The following is a 15653-nucleotide window of genomic DNA, read 5'->3' as shown; positions in this document are numbered from 1 at the left end:
GATCCATTGCTGGGCTGGAAAGAATATTTGAAACTGACTTCATTTAGAAGCAGGGGCAATCATGGAAGTGTCCTCTCAGGGTAACCAACCACTTGGCAAGTGCCCCCTTTCAATAGCACATATGTTAGAGCACACAAAGGGTCAACACCCATCCCGTGGAGTTTTTTGTAAATATCAAGTGCATTTATTTTCTTATGACGAATCAAGATGCCATGCATGACGCTGTGCCTGTATGACAGTTTTTCTGCGATATTGTCACAGATAGAAGACTCCTATGGTTTCATTGACTGCCTGAGATTCTTGGATCTCAGATCCAAAGCTTATCCATATGGTGCTCCATTGTGGTCCCAGGATCATACCTGAAATTACAAGCTAAGAATTATGATTTAGGAAAAGCCTCCAAGGAAATTGAGCAGAGATAGGAAAAAATGTCATTTGTTTGTAATTAAGTTCATTCTTCTTTAATATATTGTACTAGGAGCTGCCAAATACAGCCTCAGCTTCCTGTTCTCCCATGACCTGGACTTAAAAGCATTTTAGTCATCCATGCTTTCCTGAAATAACGTCCTGGTCAGGAGCTCCCAGCATGCATTGCCATCTCTCACCTCTCAGATGCTTGGCTGTGTCCCCTTCCTAAATTAATGCTAAGATGCACTGCTGTGTGGCTATCTCCTCAGAATCAAGGGAGTCCCTTCTCGGAAGAAGAGGGATGCTAGTAAGATATAGGAAGTAAAAGAAACCTATGAACCTCACCGACGTCATGAGACTGTCAAGACTCAGGGAACTCTAAAATGAACAAGAGTCACCACGCCCCTTCCTAAGTTTATATAAAGCAGTAAAACCACAGTTCCACTCACCATTGGAGCTGGCTGCAAGTTGGCCACCAGGAAGCTCTCAACATGTAGCTTTTCTGAGCTGTCAATCACACTGAGGTGGACTTCATGCTGATGCAGCTCCTTGGGAGTCCCCATACATCAAGTCACTGGTTCCCCAAGGTGGGCTTGAGTAGAATAGCCTCATTTACTCGTGATTGCCGTCATACTGGGGGTGAACAGATGTGTCCTTAGATAGTTCAAGTATCTTCGAGATAAAACACACACACAAAAAATACACCTCTGAAGGTATGTCCTTTAGGTAAGCAATAACGCCAACTTAATTTCAGCTACTTCCAGGTACCTAAGTCATTCACTCTTCTCCAAGAGGAAGTGATAATATCAAAATAAAGGCATTCAAACTCGTCAGCTGTTTAAAGAGTGTGCCATCCATACTGTGATTACTAGCAAGATCTGCTCAAGACTGGACTCCATGCCATCATTTGTGGGGGAGGGGCTTAGTAGGGTCTGCCCTTTTCTGGGGAAGCATTGGCTATTATTGGGTGGTGATGTTGGGGATGGGTGTGGTACAGACCCATCTTCGGGGATACGAACACTGGCAAGTTCCCCCAAATCCAGCAAATAGTTTTCCATCCATGCTTGTGTAAGAAAGCCCAATTAAACTCAGTGGGTCACCAAAACAAAACCCCCCAAATCATGAAATCATGCAAAGAGTGTGTACAGGGTTGAGGGTGGATGGGGTCCTTTTTGGGACAAAGAAAGGTCTCAGTGAGAGTTGTATAAGAGAGAGGAGTACTGGGAGGTTAATAGTCAAAGTATTATGACTATGTGTATAGTCATAATATATGACTATACACATATATATGAGTGTGTGTGTGTGTGTGTGTGTGTGTGTGTGTGTGTGTTTGATGTTGTCCAAGATCAAAGAAACAAATTAAAAAACAACATAAGACAGATACACTGCAGGATGGTGATGCATCCTGAAAGCATGTACTGCCAGCAGAATGTTCAAACATGATTAGATTATTTGACATTGGATTTGAACTTCAGGCTCCTTTCTGTCTTCAAGTGCTATGAATGGTCTAGGCAGAATCTCCAACTCAAGCCCTTTGACTCACTCCCTAGATCAACACAACAGCTGCTTCTTCATTTTCTATTTGGCCAACAGGTAGAATCAGCCACTTGTTATATTTTTAATGTTGAAAGCTTCTTATGGATATTTCTTTGAAACTAGAAATGTCAGGATTATAGGAGCAGAAAGCAGAGGGAACCTTGGGCCATGCTTGAATTGTTCTCTTCTTTAGGGGTGTTGTACAGATTAAGAAGCAAGGGGGATGGAATGTGTGCCCAGGAGCTGACCTTGAAGGAAACTAAGTGTATTAGTCTCTTGAGGCTGCTGTAACGAAGTGCCACAAGCCTGTCAGCGTAAACAGCAGAAGGGTGTCATGGACTGATGGCCATCCATTCAAGGTCAAGACTGACAGAGTGTCTCTTACTAAACCAGGAAGACAGCCTTCTGGCTTCCCTTCTGGTCTCTAGTCCTTTGCTCTCAATTTTTGGTTTTCTTTGGCTCTCGATCTGTGATCCCAATGTCTACCTTCATTTTCACAGGGGATTCTTTGCATGAATGTGTGTGTGTGTTCCTCACCACCAGCTCCCCACGCCCCATGTGTAATGATTAAGATTTGCCCCAATGACCTTATTTAAGCGAATCACTTGCAGCAGATGGCTTATCTACGTGAAGCTAATTCTACCAGTCATAAAGTTAAGGATACCATTAACTTTTTACATTAATATACATTAATATACGTTAACCTGTGTATTTTAGGCAGGAGCAATGCTAGCGTTTGCTGGAGATGGAAAAGGTCACTGTCTTTTTCTGTCCTCGAACTTGGATCTGAAGGTTTTGAGTTGGTTAGGACGACAAGTCCCAGCATGAACATTTCCTTTCTTGGTATTCTCATTGAAAGCGCCTTCTCCCTTCTCCCTTCACTTGGTTTTATTGCACTGTGTCCATGTAGAGTTACTACAAATATTAGTTTGTGGTTTCCAGAAACGAATATCTGCATATGGGACTTTCGAATGATCAACAAATGAAATTCTCAGTTTCAGTCATGAGAAATAGATTTAAATCTGACAGTACTTATGAGTCTAAACTTTAGAAGCTACTTGATATTCTCACTGTTTTATCCTCTATGCAGGGCGTCTATATCTACACACACACACACACAGACACACGCATGCACACACGCACGCACACACGCACACACACATGAAGTAATTTCCCAAAAGATATTCTCACAAAAGAAGATACCCTGGGTACATGGCAACAGCTTCCTTTTTTGTACCACTAGTTTTTATATTTTACTCTTAAAAAGTTGCCTTCTGGAGCCTGGCAGTGGTGATGCACGCACACTTTTCATCCCAGCATTCAGGAGGCAGAGGCAGGTGGATCTCTGTGAGTTCAAGGCCAGCCTGGTCTTCAGAGTGACTTCCAGGACAGACAGGGCTACACAGAGCAACCCTGTCTTGACAAACCACACCAAACGTTACCTCCCGCTGTCATAGGACTGAGTTAAATGTGCCACCCCTCGTATGCCAACAGGAGACCGAGAAGAACAGTTGTGACTGGCCACCCCCCACCTCCCTGAGAAACCTCGCTTATCTCAAAGAACGGAATGGCCAGGTGGAATTGAGTAAACTCCGAGGTTGCCACACAAGTGAAGCATAAAGTTCACCACCAACGTAAAAGAGCCGGGGCAGTTCTGCTTTTTTACTGTCTTCTAAACTGCTGGAACTGAGCAATGTAAACAAGGGTGCGGCAGCGGCCGCGGGGGAGGGAGAGCCGTGTTGTATTGACAGCTAATGAATGAACACCAGGTCCGTCCCTCATCTTTATGTGCGGAATACAATGCTGTTTATCTGTCTCCGTGTGCTGTGAAATACGAGCCAAGAAGAGGAAAGCCGGGTGGAAACTGCAAGCGAGGTTGTTTGTTTCTTGCTGGGTTCTATGATTCACAGGCTCCCAGAACGAGAAAAGCCTTTCTGAGAACAAGCAACACTCCTCGTTGACTTACGGAAAGATGCTCAAATATGGGCAGAACTGAAAGGCTTGGGGTTTCAAGTCTAACGCTGTAAACTGGGAGATAAAAACGCCTAGGTTGTCTGTAAAGATGAAGTGCTCCTAACAGTGTATTTATGGATAAGCTTCCCTCCTTCGGCCATATTCGAGTGATTTGATATCATTTCTTAGTGGAGTGTCTCACCGGTTTCCACAGGGGTCTCAGGATACCAGGCTAAGATTCCTTAAATCTCCCAAACAAATGAACCCTGAGAATTGTTTCCCCCTGCATTAGTTCTTTCCAACAGCCTCACCAGGAGCCTTTACCAGAGCTGCTAATGATTAACCAAAGGAATCGCCCAGATGGAAACTTTTTCAGGCCTCTCCAGAGTGAGGCTTGCCAAGAGTGGTCCTGGGGGCAGCCAGAATAGGGAAGAGAAGGGAAAGCCAGGAGCTTGCAAAAACACATGTGTAATTGAACGGCTTGGCTCCCGGTCAGAGAGCGCTGCGAGACACCGACGCTCTTTCTCCGTTTGTGTATTTACAGATTCAGGATGTCAGGTCGGCTCCAAAGTCACAGCAGTGGACGATTGCTCTGGGTTTTCTCAGTGCTGTTTTCTTAATAAGCCTGTTAGTGACTGACTGCGGCCTCACCTCAATCACTGCCTCTATTTCAACCAGCCTGACCTTCTGAGGGAGGCCTTACACCATGGGTTTTGGAGAAAGATGAAAAGAAATTGGCTGGTGGGGGCTGAGGCCGGCGGTGGTTCCTGATGTTGGAACATAAAGCACTTGGTTGTTGATGCTCCCTGTACAGTGTTTCTTTATAGATGTTGGCGATTAAAGAATGCTTGCGTTAAGGATGAAGACAGAGGAGAAGCAAGTAATTCATAACTTCTACCTCAAACACTAATGAGAAAGACCTTGCTTTGCTTTGTGCTGGTCATGGGCTGTTAAGGGAAGGATGCGTTGGGTCCCCTTCGTTTATCACTCTCTTCCTCTGATGAAGTCAGCTTGGAGAGAATTTCTGGGTCCCTGGAAGGTCCCTTGTCTTTCACAAGATCACAGTTTTACCCTTTGATATTGTTAAAGAAAGGCCACCCGCCCCCGCCCCCAGGTTTCAGAATATGAAGTCAAAATACACTGGTATAATGCGAATGGTCAGCTCACTCCAATCCATCACATACTAAGATGTTGCCATGGCCACCCACGAATACCCAGGTTCTGGTGCAGAACAGGATGTGCTCAATGGTTTCTCAATGAGCAAATGAATGAGAGAAAGGTGACTTTGGAGATATTTACCCTTGATTTATGTGATTTGTACCAACTTTGGCTAATTGGATAATCTGGTTTCATGAATGGCATGTGTAAGCATCCTATGTCTTGTCCCATTGAAATGCCTGGCATAAACATCAAGGGTCAGAACAGGATTGCTTACCCTGGTATGCTTGAGCGGAACACAGAGAAAGCGTATGGTAGAAGTTGGCACATGAGAGGAGAGATAGAGATAGATGATAGATAGATAGATAGATAGATAGGTAGGTAGGTAGGTAGATAGATAGATAAATAGATAGATAAATAGATAGATAGATTGAGAGTCTGAGACCTACTGTTTCCAAGTAGGCTCCCACTCCTACTAACGGCATGTTGTTATGACTCCATCAAGGGTTAACCCATTCATTAGATCAGAATCTGATTGTCATTAAAAATCGTATCACTGACACCACACCGTTGTGCTTTATTCTTATCCTAGGTGTTTATCAAAACAATCAAGTTAACAATTAAGGTTAACCATGACAGCGGAAGGAGAGACAAATTCTTCAGTGGTGTAGCCACCAGAAAGGTGCTCGGAGTTCCCACAAACAGCCCCTCTCTCCTCCTCTGTAGGCAACTTTATTGCAGCCCATCGGGTCATTAAGAGGAAATAAAAAGATGTGTGAAGCAAAAGGGGGACTGGTGAGGAAGAAGAGAGGGCTCAGCAGGAGTGGAAGGGTACAAGAGAGGGTGACAGGCGTGAATCTGGTGAAACTTCATTTCCTATGTATACAAAATGAATAAATGACAAGAATAATTCTTGTAGCGTCTTCTTGAAATTTGTCTTCCAGATGGAGACACCAAAGAAAACAAACATGATCACCAAAGAAGCGAGTAAGATTGTTATTTTAATTTTGATATGTCAGGAGGTACTGTGCTCTGAAGTGGTCGAGATGTCTGTTAGATGGCCATTTGGCTGGGAATGGGAACACTGCTGGCTTTCTTATAAGACTGTCTTGAGGAATGGTGAGTTGTGCTTTCTTAGACTATTTCAGAATGAGATGCATGTTCTTAGACTATGCTATGTTCACATTGAGGGCTCAGCTGATATTTCTACTAATACAGATGTCAGCATCTGAGCTGGCTTTCAACCACTTTGTAATTTCCACCTATATATGCATAGGTATAATTATGCATATATAATTTTGCCTAAACACACATTTTATTGCATTCATATATTTATGTTACTCAGAGAAGTAGGTCTGTACAGCTGCTTAGCTTCCCCTTCCCTCTCTTTTCCCCTTTCATTCTCTCGGCTCTCCACATCCTCCAGGCATGTAAGTCCAGTTGGCAACTTACATGCCCCCTCTTGCTTATATAATCACAGCTGTGCATCCGTGCACACAGATGGGGCAAGGTTATTCCGGGTTATTTTATGAGCATCCAGTAGCCTGCATGGTCTATGTCTCTTTTTCGCTATCACTCAAAAGTGAACATACTAGAAACACCTCAGAAGCAGCTATCTGTCTCAGACAAGCTGAGCTTGTCCTCTGAAGAGTATCCACCGTGAGTGTGAGCTGCAACCTGCTTGCATGTTTACAGTGAATTGATATTTATGATCCGCTGTGCGGGTAGCGGCAACCTGCTCGCGCCCTCACCGTAAACTGACATTCGCTTTTAGCTCAGCCGCCCCTGTTCCTGTTGAATGAATGTCTCACCTTCGTGTCTTTTTATTCGTATCTTACGTAGCGTTGTGTGCAAGATGCCTGCGAGAGAAATTACAGGATGGAATAGCACATGCAGTCTCTCCTCCCCCCACACACGTGCGTGCACATGCACATGTGTGCTCATGCACACACACACACACACACGTTTGTATGTATACATACTGCTAAATGACTTTCCAAAAAATTTTGACAGTTAAATTTTCTTAGTTATGCCTGAGCATCCTTTTTTTTTTAAAAAAAATATATTTGCACATAGTTATGCATAGAACAGGCTAGGATGCAGGTGGAAGCTGGATCTCTTGAATGTGTGGTTTCGTATGTCTTCTCACACATGCCTGTTTATTCTCAATATGATACCTATACCTCCACATGTACCTGTGTGTGTGTGTGTGTGTGTGTGTATAGATGTTTTCAAATACATGTCACTTCTTATTTTTATGTTGTTCCACTGACGTCTGCTGGCTCCAGGCCTCTGTTTGCTATTTGATCCGACAGCCTAAAGAGCCAAAAGTTTGTGGGTAAGAAACTAGAGATGTTCTAGTATAGATTTCAAGTTAACCATGGATCTCCAAACCTCCTTTGCAAGCATTTTGACCCTGTACAAATACCAGACCTCTGTTTTCTCAAAGCGAAACGCTGTGTTTTCCAGTGGTGATATCTCACACTGCTCATGGCTAATGGTCTTTAGATAAATTTGTTTGCGTGGTTACACTCTAACAATTCCACACGTCTCCACACGTAGCCTGAACACACACTCTTACTATTTTAAGTAGCTAGGGAAGGCAGCGGCGAGCCACGTGCTTATCAGAGTAGATAAGAGCGAACATACCCCTACCCTCAATTTCCTTCGCTTAGCCATTCTGTGTGGCTTCTTGGTAACACAGCCCCAGTTACACGTGAATCAAAACTAAAATTTGAGAATCGCTCTTGGAGATTCTGCTGTCCCATCCATGCATCCCACAAAAGCTAAGACTTAGGCGGGGCATTTTCTATTCACCCTGACTTTTTTTTTTTAAACTTGAATGCTATTTATAGTCATGGCCGGGGCAGGATGGAACCATTTAATAGTTTAATGTGCAATGTACTGTTCAACAATGATCCTTCCTCATCCTGGGACAACATGTCTCATGCTTGTTCATGAGTAAAGGACATTGCTGTTTTATGGGTTTTCCCTCCTGCGACCTTTTCAGAGTCCAAGGGAGAGTTGTCTCCCTACCTCCCCTCGCTGCTCAACAGATCTGAGCCTGACTCAGGGCCAGCAGCTTTTAAGGAACCGAGTTCCTTGTGCATACTTCCTAGCAGGAGACAAGCTTCTAGTTCCCAGGACTGGCGTGTTCCTTGGTGGTGGCAGGGGTGGGAGAAGAGGCTTGCCCAAGGGTGAAGGTTTACTGTATGAGGTGCACCCACTGTCTCGTTCTTTTTGCACTGAAGAAAATGTGTTTACTGCTCCTCTTCTTGGGAACATTTAAGGATGGGAGAGGGTGTTCCCGCAGCCTGCGTTAGAACGTTAGAACCGTCTACTTGAAGCTTCTTGCCGAATACGCTCTCCCCACCCACCTCGAAACGACCCGTTGATTTAAGGGAAGACAAGATTCTGTGAATGCCGGGACTCTATTTCATGTCTTGCTTCTGTGTTCCCATGAACTTTGTTTAAACGACTTTGCCAGGAGGACTTTCCAGGGGTGGGGCTCTGTGCCTGAGTCCAGACAAGTCGTTTAATGCCCTGCATGTTTTGAGGGAGGAGGTGATGGCAGACAGGGCCTTTTTTTTCCTCCTTGCTTCAAGAAGGGAGTGTGTCTAAGTGCCCTTTTTTTTTTCCCCTACACACACAGCTGGTAGCTCCCTGCTGACTGCTGTTTGTTTTAAAGTCACGTGGTAAAGGAAGTTTCTGCCAATGTTTACCCATTACGCATTCAAATATGACACCCTGACACTCATTCACCGAGCACTGCGGCGGGTTGCTATCCGCGTCTCCTGCCAGAAACGGAAAGTTTATTCCCAGAATGAAAGTTGCTTTCTTTGCATGTGCAGAAGCCTCACTCTTCATCAGGCGTGATTTGAAATGGCTCTTTTTTTTTTTTAAAAAAAATCAAGTTATTTAGTTATTTTGGTTTATTGAAGATGACGGCTTGTCCGATCACGTATAAAATATTGCTTCACCAGTACAAAGTACAAGGAAGAAAAGTTTAGGGCGGGTTATACATTATATCAGTTGGTGTAGTTAAAAGCTTCGTCTCCTTAGTGGGCCCCCTCCCTTTGAAAGGACAACTCACCTCGCCTTATTTTGTGTGGAAAAAGACACATGGCTGGCTTTGAATGAGGAACTGAGAAAGAAAGCCACCTTCTATCAAATGGCATAGAAGCAGGGAGGTGGGGTGGCTTGACGGACCAGCTCCAGATGCAGCCTGCCGACTTTTGGGGGATTCCGAAGTAAATGTCACGAAGTTGTTGGGGTACAGCAACCACTCATATGGCATTTTATTTATTTATCTTTAATTATTATTATTATTTTAGTTTAGTACACAGAGTAATGGGTTTCATTAGGACGTTTCTTATATCTAAGTCATTAGACTTTGTTCTCAGCCCCTCTTGCTCATTGCCAGAATTCAAGCTTCCTTATTGGGAGCCTCAAGAGCTGAAGACCATTGGTTGCTGTAATAAAACTGCTAGAAATAATCCTTAAAAAGAGCCTCTCCGACGACGAAAATAACTCCAATTAAACCAGATTAGACCAAATCAGAAATGCCAGCGTTTAATAAATGCAGCGCTCTTCGGTGGCTGGAAGCAAGGTGTGGGGAAGACAGAGAGGAAGAGCACACGGAAAACCTGCAAAACCCGAAACCACGTGTTCGGTTTTTCTCTAGCGAGAGCCCAAATAGCCTGTGGGAGTGGTCCTGACCCTCCCTGGGGAGGGGTCAATGTTTGGCAGACTTTCCTGGGGGTGGAGTCTGGCCCAAGGCAACTCCCAGTGGGAGGGGCCTGAGATGGAGTTTTTCCCCTCCCTTGGCGCTCCATTGGCGGGCACCCCAAGGATGACTTCCAGGGGCTGGGGTGACCCCACCAGCTTAATATGACAAAAAAAGAAAAACGATGCTCATTTTGACCTCTATGGATTGTATACGGCAAAGATGAAAAAGCCAGGTTCGGAGGGTCATTCTGTCAATCAGTAGTGGCATGGACTTGGTCTTCTCCTTGTTTCTCTTCTTCCCTCCTCTCTCACCCTCCTTTCCTTCACTCCTTTGAGATAGTCTTGCTATGTAGTCGTACAGTACCTGGCTGGCTTTGAACTCTCACCATCAGCTCTTGCTGACCTCCAACTTGCAGCAAGCCTGTTTAGTCTGGGACTGCAGTATGTACCATCATGCCCAGCTCTGTGCAGTTCTAAAGTCCCAGTGAACCTTACAACATAAATTTGCTTCCTCCTCTGGGAGCAAGCGTAATCTAACTACTGGGTGAAGGTTCTATGATGACAATTAGTCACTAATCTGATTACAGGGGAAGGCCATTTCAGACACTCTCTCCTCTATTGCTTGGACTCTTAGCTGGGGTCATCCTTGGGAATTCCCGGGAGTTTCCTTCGCACCAGATTTTTCTCTAACCCATCACGGCTCCCTCTATCAAGATATCTCTTTCCTTGCTCTCCCTCTCTGCCCCTCCCCCAACACAATCATGGGAGCAGATGCAGAGATCCACAGCTTACCACTGGGCCAAGCTCCTGGTGTGCAGTTGAAGAGAAGGAAGACTGATAATATGAGCAAATAGGTCAAGATCCTGATGGGGAAATTCACAGACAGCTGACCCGAGCCAGTGGGAGTTCACTGACTTTGGACTGACAGCAGGGGAACCTGCATAGGCCCCAACTAGACCCTCTGAATATGGGTGACAGTTGTGTGACTTGGGCAGTTTATGTGGCCACTGGCAGTGGGACCAGGATTTATCCCTGGTGCATGAGCTGGCTTTTTGGAGCCCGTTCCCTATGGAGGGATACCTTGCTCAGCCTAGATTCAGAAGGGAGGGGCCTGGTCCTGCTTCAACTTGGTATGCCAGACTTCGTTGACTCCCCATGGGAAGCCTTACTCTTTCTGAGAAGTGGATGGGGGAAGGGGAACTGTGGTTGGTATGTAATATGAAAAAAACCTTTTAAATTAAAAAAATTATATCATAATTACTATGGTTTAAATATGAAGTGTTTCCCACAGGCACATGTGTTTAGAGACGTGGTCCCCAGCTGGTGGTTCTGCTTGGGAAGGATTCAGAATCATTAGGGGGTGAACCTTGCTAGAGAAAAAGAGTCACTGGGAACAGGCCTTGAAGTTCGGTAACTGGGGTTCATTGCCTGTTCAGAGCTTCCTGGCTATAGATACAATGTGATAAGCACTCCACCATACTCCTGCCTTCATGACGTCTTGGCCATGATGGACTCTATCCCCCTCCTCCTTTTGTTTGAAGTAAGGTTTCTCGGTTTCTGTTTCTCTGTGTAACAGCTCTGGCAGCCCTGGAACTCTCTTTGTAGACCAGGCTGGCCTCGAACTCACAGAGACCCGCCTGCCTCTGCCTCCTAAGTGCTGGGATTAAAGGCGTGTGCCAATACCATCCAGCGATTCTTAAATGTGAGGTAAAATGAGCCCTTCCCCTTAAGTTGCTTCTTGTCTGGCTTATCTGGTACCAAGAATGGCTAAAGTAACCAACGCTTACCATCTTCCAGATGGTGGAGGGTAAGAAAGATGTCACCTACGTCACACTAGGAAGGACCATGCCCCTTATCTAACTGGAAGACACTCTCGAAGTTGGGGTTCCTTCTCTTACTGCAGAGAACTTAACTTCTTTTCTACTTTCTAATGAGTGCCCTCGGGTGTGTGGTTGTCAAGTTCTGTAAGCAGCCAAGCACAGCTGACTGCATGCAGAAAGACGCTTTTGACCGTGGAGCCATCTTTTCCAAGCTGCCAGTTTCTCGAGATGGACTCAGTGGCGCCTCAGCAACAGACACCTCCCTCGGCCACGCCCACTAGGCCGATTATCTTCTTAGGGTCAGGAGGGCCCTTTGTTTTCGCATTCGGAGAGAATGTAACGAAATTACGGAATATGCTGTCGTTGGTCCTACGAGGAAGAATTAGGTACAAAGAGCATTTGGCTTTAGCATTCCATAAACCAGCACCGAGTAGTCGCTCCGTAAATATGCTCTTGAATGGATGAAAGAAAACCAGTCGAAATCTTACCAATTTGTCTCACTATGTGATATCGCGCAGATGTAATTCCTTCAATGTCAGCTTTCTCCTTCATAATAAAACAAATAATTGTTTTGCCATAAAGGCCCTTTAGTTTTGGTTTTTTCGTCTTTAGGTTAGGGCTGGAACCCAGGACCTTGGGGATTCTTGGCAAGTGCTTCATCACTGGCTTCCATCCCAGCCCTCAGAAGACTTTCACTGAAGAATTAATGAAATGGTGAGTATAGGAAATAGATTGAGGTGCTTAGTAAAGGCGGAATAAGTGTGACCCTTTAGGTTATCAGCTATGTTATATCCTGGAGTTGCTGGCTAGCATTTAGAAAGAAAAAAAAAATAGTAGGCTTCAGGCCTCATTTGACGGGTTCCTTAATGAGATCTCTCGATTCCTTCTGAAAAAAAAAATCAATAGCATTTTGATAAGCCAACACTTTTTCTGCCGCCGAAACAATTCTATATGAGCGCAGGGAGGGCAGCGTTTAAAATGCTTTTGATACACCGAAGCTTCTGGGTCTCTGCTCTGGAAAATATTTCTTGACTGAGGCAACGGTTACCCCACCTCCCAAAGCCTGGTCTCTAGGTGGGTTTTCTGTCTTTTCTCAGTGGCTTTTCTGCCTCTGAGCCACGCTTGTGTTGGCCTTTTTCGTACGCTTGCAGATGCTTGAACAGTGGTTGGCAGGTGTGTCTCTGCATCCAACTCAGCCATTTGTACGATAGGTGAGACACTTTTCAGTGATCTGCCAAGACACACGGCTTTGACCAAAGGCCTGCTGTGTCCCGGATGCATTTCCTGTGATTTAACACTGCCTTGAACATTCACAGCCCTCTGAGATAAGTGGTTTCATATATTTGTGTTTATGGCGCTGGTTTTCAAGCGAGAACATTAAGGGGCAAGAAAGTTTCGCAATCTGTCCGAGGTTGTGCGAGTCATAAGGGTCATCTCTGAGAATTGGATGCAGGTTTGCTTATTTAGCACTCACTGAAGCAGGTCCTGTATGCCAGGCACCCTGCAATATTGTTTCTATTTACTGCAGTAGTGTCAATGGAAAGAGGCCATTTTCTGTTTTGCTAATGTGGTGGTTTGAATGAGAATGAGAATGACCCCCATACTCATGTGTTAGACTACTTGGTGTCCAGTTGGTGGAACTGGTTAGGAAGGACTAGGAGATATGATCTTGTTAGAGGAGGTGCCTCGTGGGAGACAGGTTTTGAAGCCTCAAAACCTTTCCCCATCCCCGATCCTCCTTCACCCCATCTCCTGCATGCAGTTTGAAATGTGAGCTCTTAGCTGTTTCCACCACCATGCCGTTACTCTGCCATCACGGACTCTAACCCCCTGGAACTGTGAGGCCAGTGTACTGTCCTTTGTAAGCAGCCTTGGTCATGGTGTTTTATCCCAGCAGTAGGAAAATGACCAGGACAACTAACAAAGCACGTGAGCCTCGGAGGTCGCGAGTCACCTAGCCGAGAGCGCATAGTCAGCTGACGTCATCCTCTCTTCCCTTCACTGAAGGCTGTCTTCAGTGTCCACCAGATTATCCAATTCCTTTGTGGAACCTTACAGGGAGTTCATGAGTTGTTGGGGAACGGCGTGCAAGGGAACCTGGAGGAACACATGGTTCTGGAATAAAACAAACCTGCAATTGAAAGGAAGCACAGGAGGAAGACTTTTCTTTCCGGGTCAGCTGCGGTCCGCTCTAGGCTGGAGCGCACAGCACAGGAGGAAACAGACGCTCTTGTTCCTGGGCACTGTCTGTCTAGGACCCGAGACCTGGGCGGCAGAAGCAGGTGTGAAGGAAAGCGTACCTACTGAAGTGAACTACGGTGGCGGCTTCTTCGCGGACAGGTTTTATTTTTATTTTTTTAAAATTTATTTATTTATTATGTATACAACATTCTCCCTCCATGAATGCCCATATGCCAGAGGAGGGTGCCAGATGTCATCACAAATGGTTGTGAGCCACTATGTGGAAGCTGGGAATTGAACTCAGGACCTCTGGAAAGAGCAGCCAGTGCTCTTAACCACTGAGCTATCTCTCCAGCCCTGGGTTTTATTTTTTTAAATGAGAGAAAGCACTTAGTTGTTGCTTGCAGTTTCAGAGGCTCAGAGTCTATGACAGTACAGCAAAAAGTATGACAGTAGGAACAGCTGAGAGCAGGGGACAGAGTGCACACTGGGAATGGCTCCAGTATTTTGAAACCTCAAAGCCATGTCTATTCAAAACAGCACATTCCTTGCCCTGGCCTCCATAGGCTCATGGCTGTATCATGATGCAAAATGCATTGAGTCCAAGTTCAAAAGTCCCCATAGTCTTTCAGTTTCAATACTGTTTAAACATCCAAAGTTCAATGTCTCTCTGAAACTTGAGGCAATCTCTTAATTGTAAACCCTTATAAAATAAGAAAAGCAGATTACCTATGTTGAACACACAATGGTACAGGTTACACATTACCGCTCCAAAAGGTTGGAACAGTGAGGAAATCGTGAGCCAAAGCAAGGTTGAAGTACAGTGGGAGCAAATTCCTAATCTTGTACTTGCAATTCTGATGTCAAAGGACATAGATGGCTCCATCTTGCTGGCTCAGCTGACTGCAACTGACTTCTTTCTCTTGGCTCGGCTTCTTGCCTGGCGCTCCCCTCGACAGATATCCTGCGACTCTGGTATCTCCACTATCTTGGGATCTCCATCATAGCCAAAGTTTTACTTTTATGGCGTCCCACAATGACCTCTTTTTTTTTAAATTAATTAATTAATTAAAAATTAAAAATTTCCACCTCCTCCCCGCCTCCCTTTTCCCTCCCACTCCGCACCTCCTCCTCCCTCTCTAGTCCTAAGAGCAGTCAGGGTTCCCTGCCCCATGGGAAGTCCAAGGTCCTTCGCCATCCATCCAGGTCTATAAAGGTGAGCATCCAAACAAACCAGGCTCCCACAAAGTCAGTCCATGCAGTAGAATCAAAACCCAGTGCCTTTGTCCTTGGCTTCTCAGTCAGCCTTCATTGCCAGCCACATTCAGAGTGTCCAGTTTGATCACATGCTCCATCACTCCCAGGGTAGCAGAGGAGAGGGTGCCTGAACTGGCCTTGTCCCATAGCCACACTGAAGAATATCTTGCATATCACCATAGAACCTTCATCTGGCGATGGATGGAGATAGAGACAGAGACCCACATTGGAACACTGGACTTAGCTCCCAAGGTCCAAATGAGGAGCAGAAGGAGGGAGAACATGAGCAAGGAAGTCAGGACCACGAGGGGTGCGTCCACCCACTGAGACAGTGGGACTGATCTAATGGGAGCTCACCAGGGCCATCTGGACTGCGAGTGATGGACCACAGTGACCTCTTAAAGCCTCCAGCATGGTTGTTCCTGCCATACGCCTGGTCTCGGCAGCTCTTCTAAAGTGCAGAGGACAATTCGGCAACCCCTTGATGCAGGACGCCTTCGCGATTCTAAAGGCAGAACCATGTGGTCCACTCTACTAAGCTCAACCTCTAATTTGGGCTGAGTGCCAGGATGGATTTTTGCAGAAACATGAAGGATATGGGAGGAGATGCAA

Source organism: Myodes glareolus, chromosome 26 (genome assembly GCF_982192425.1).
Source record: "Myodes glareolus chromosome 26, mMyoGla1.1, whole genome shotgun sequence".
NCBI classification, from domain to species: Eukaryota; Metazoa; Chordata; class Mammalia; order Rodentia; family Cricetidae; genus Myodes; species Myodes glareolus.
The sequence above is the reverse complement of the archived record's forward strand: the minus strand, read 5'-3'. Positions refer to the sequence as shown.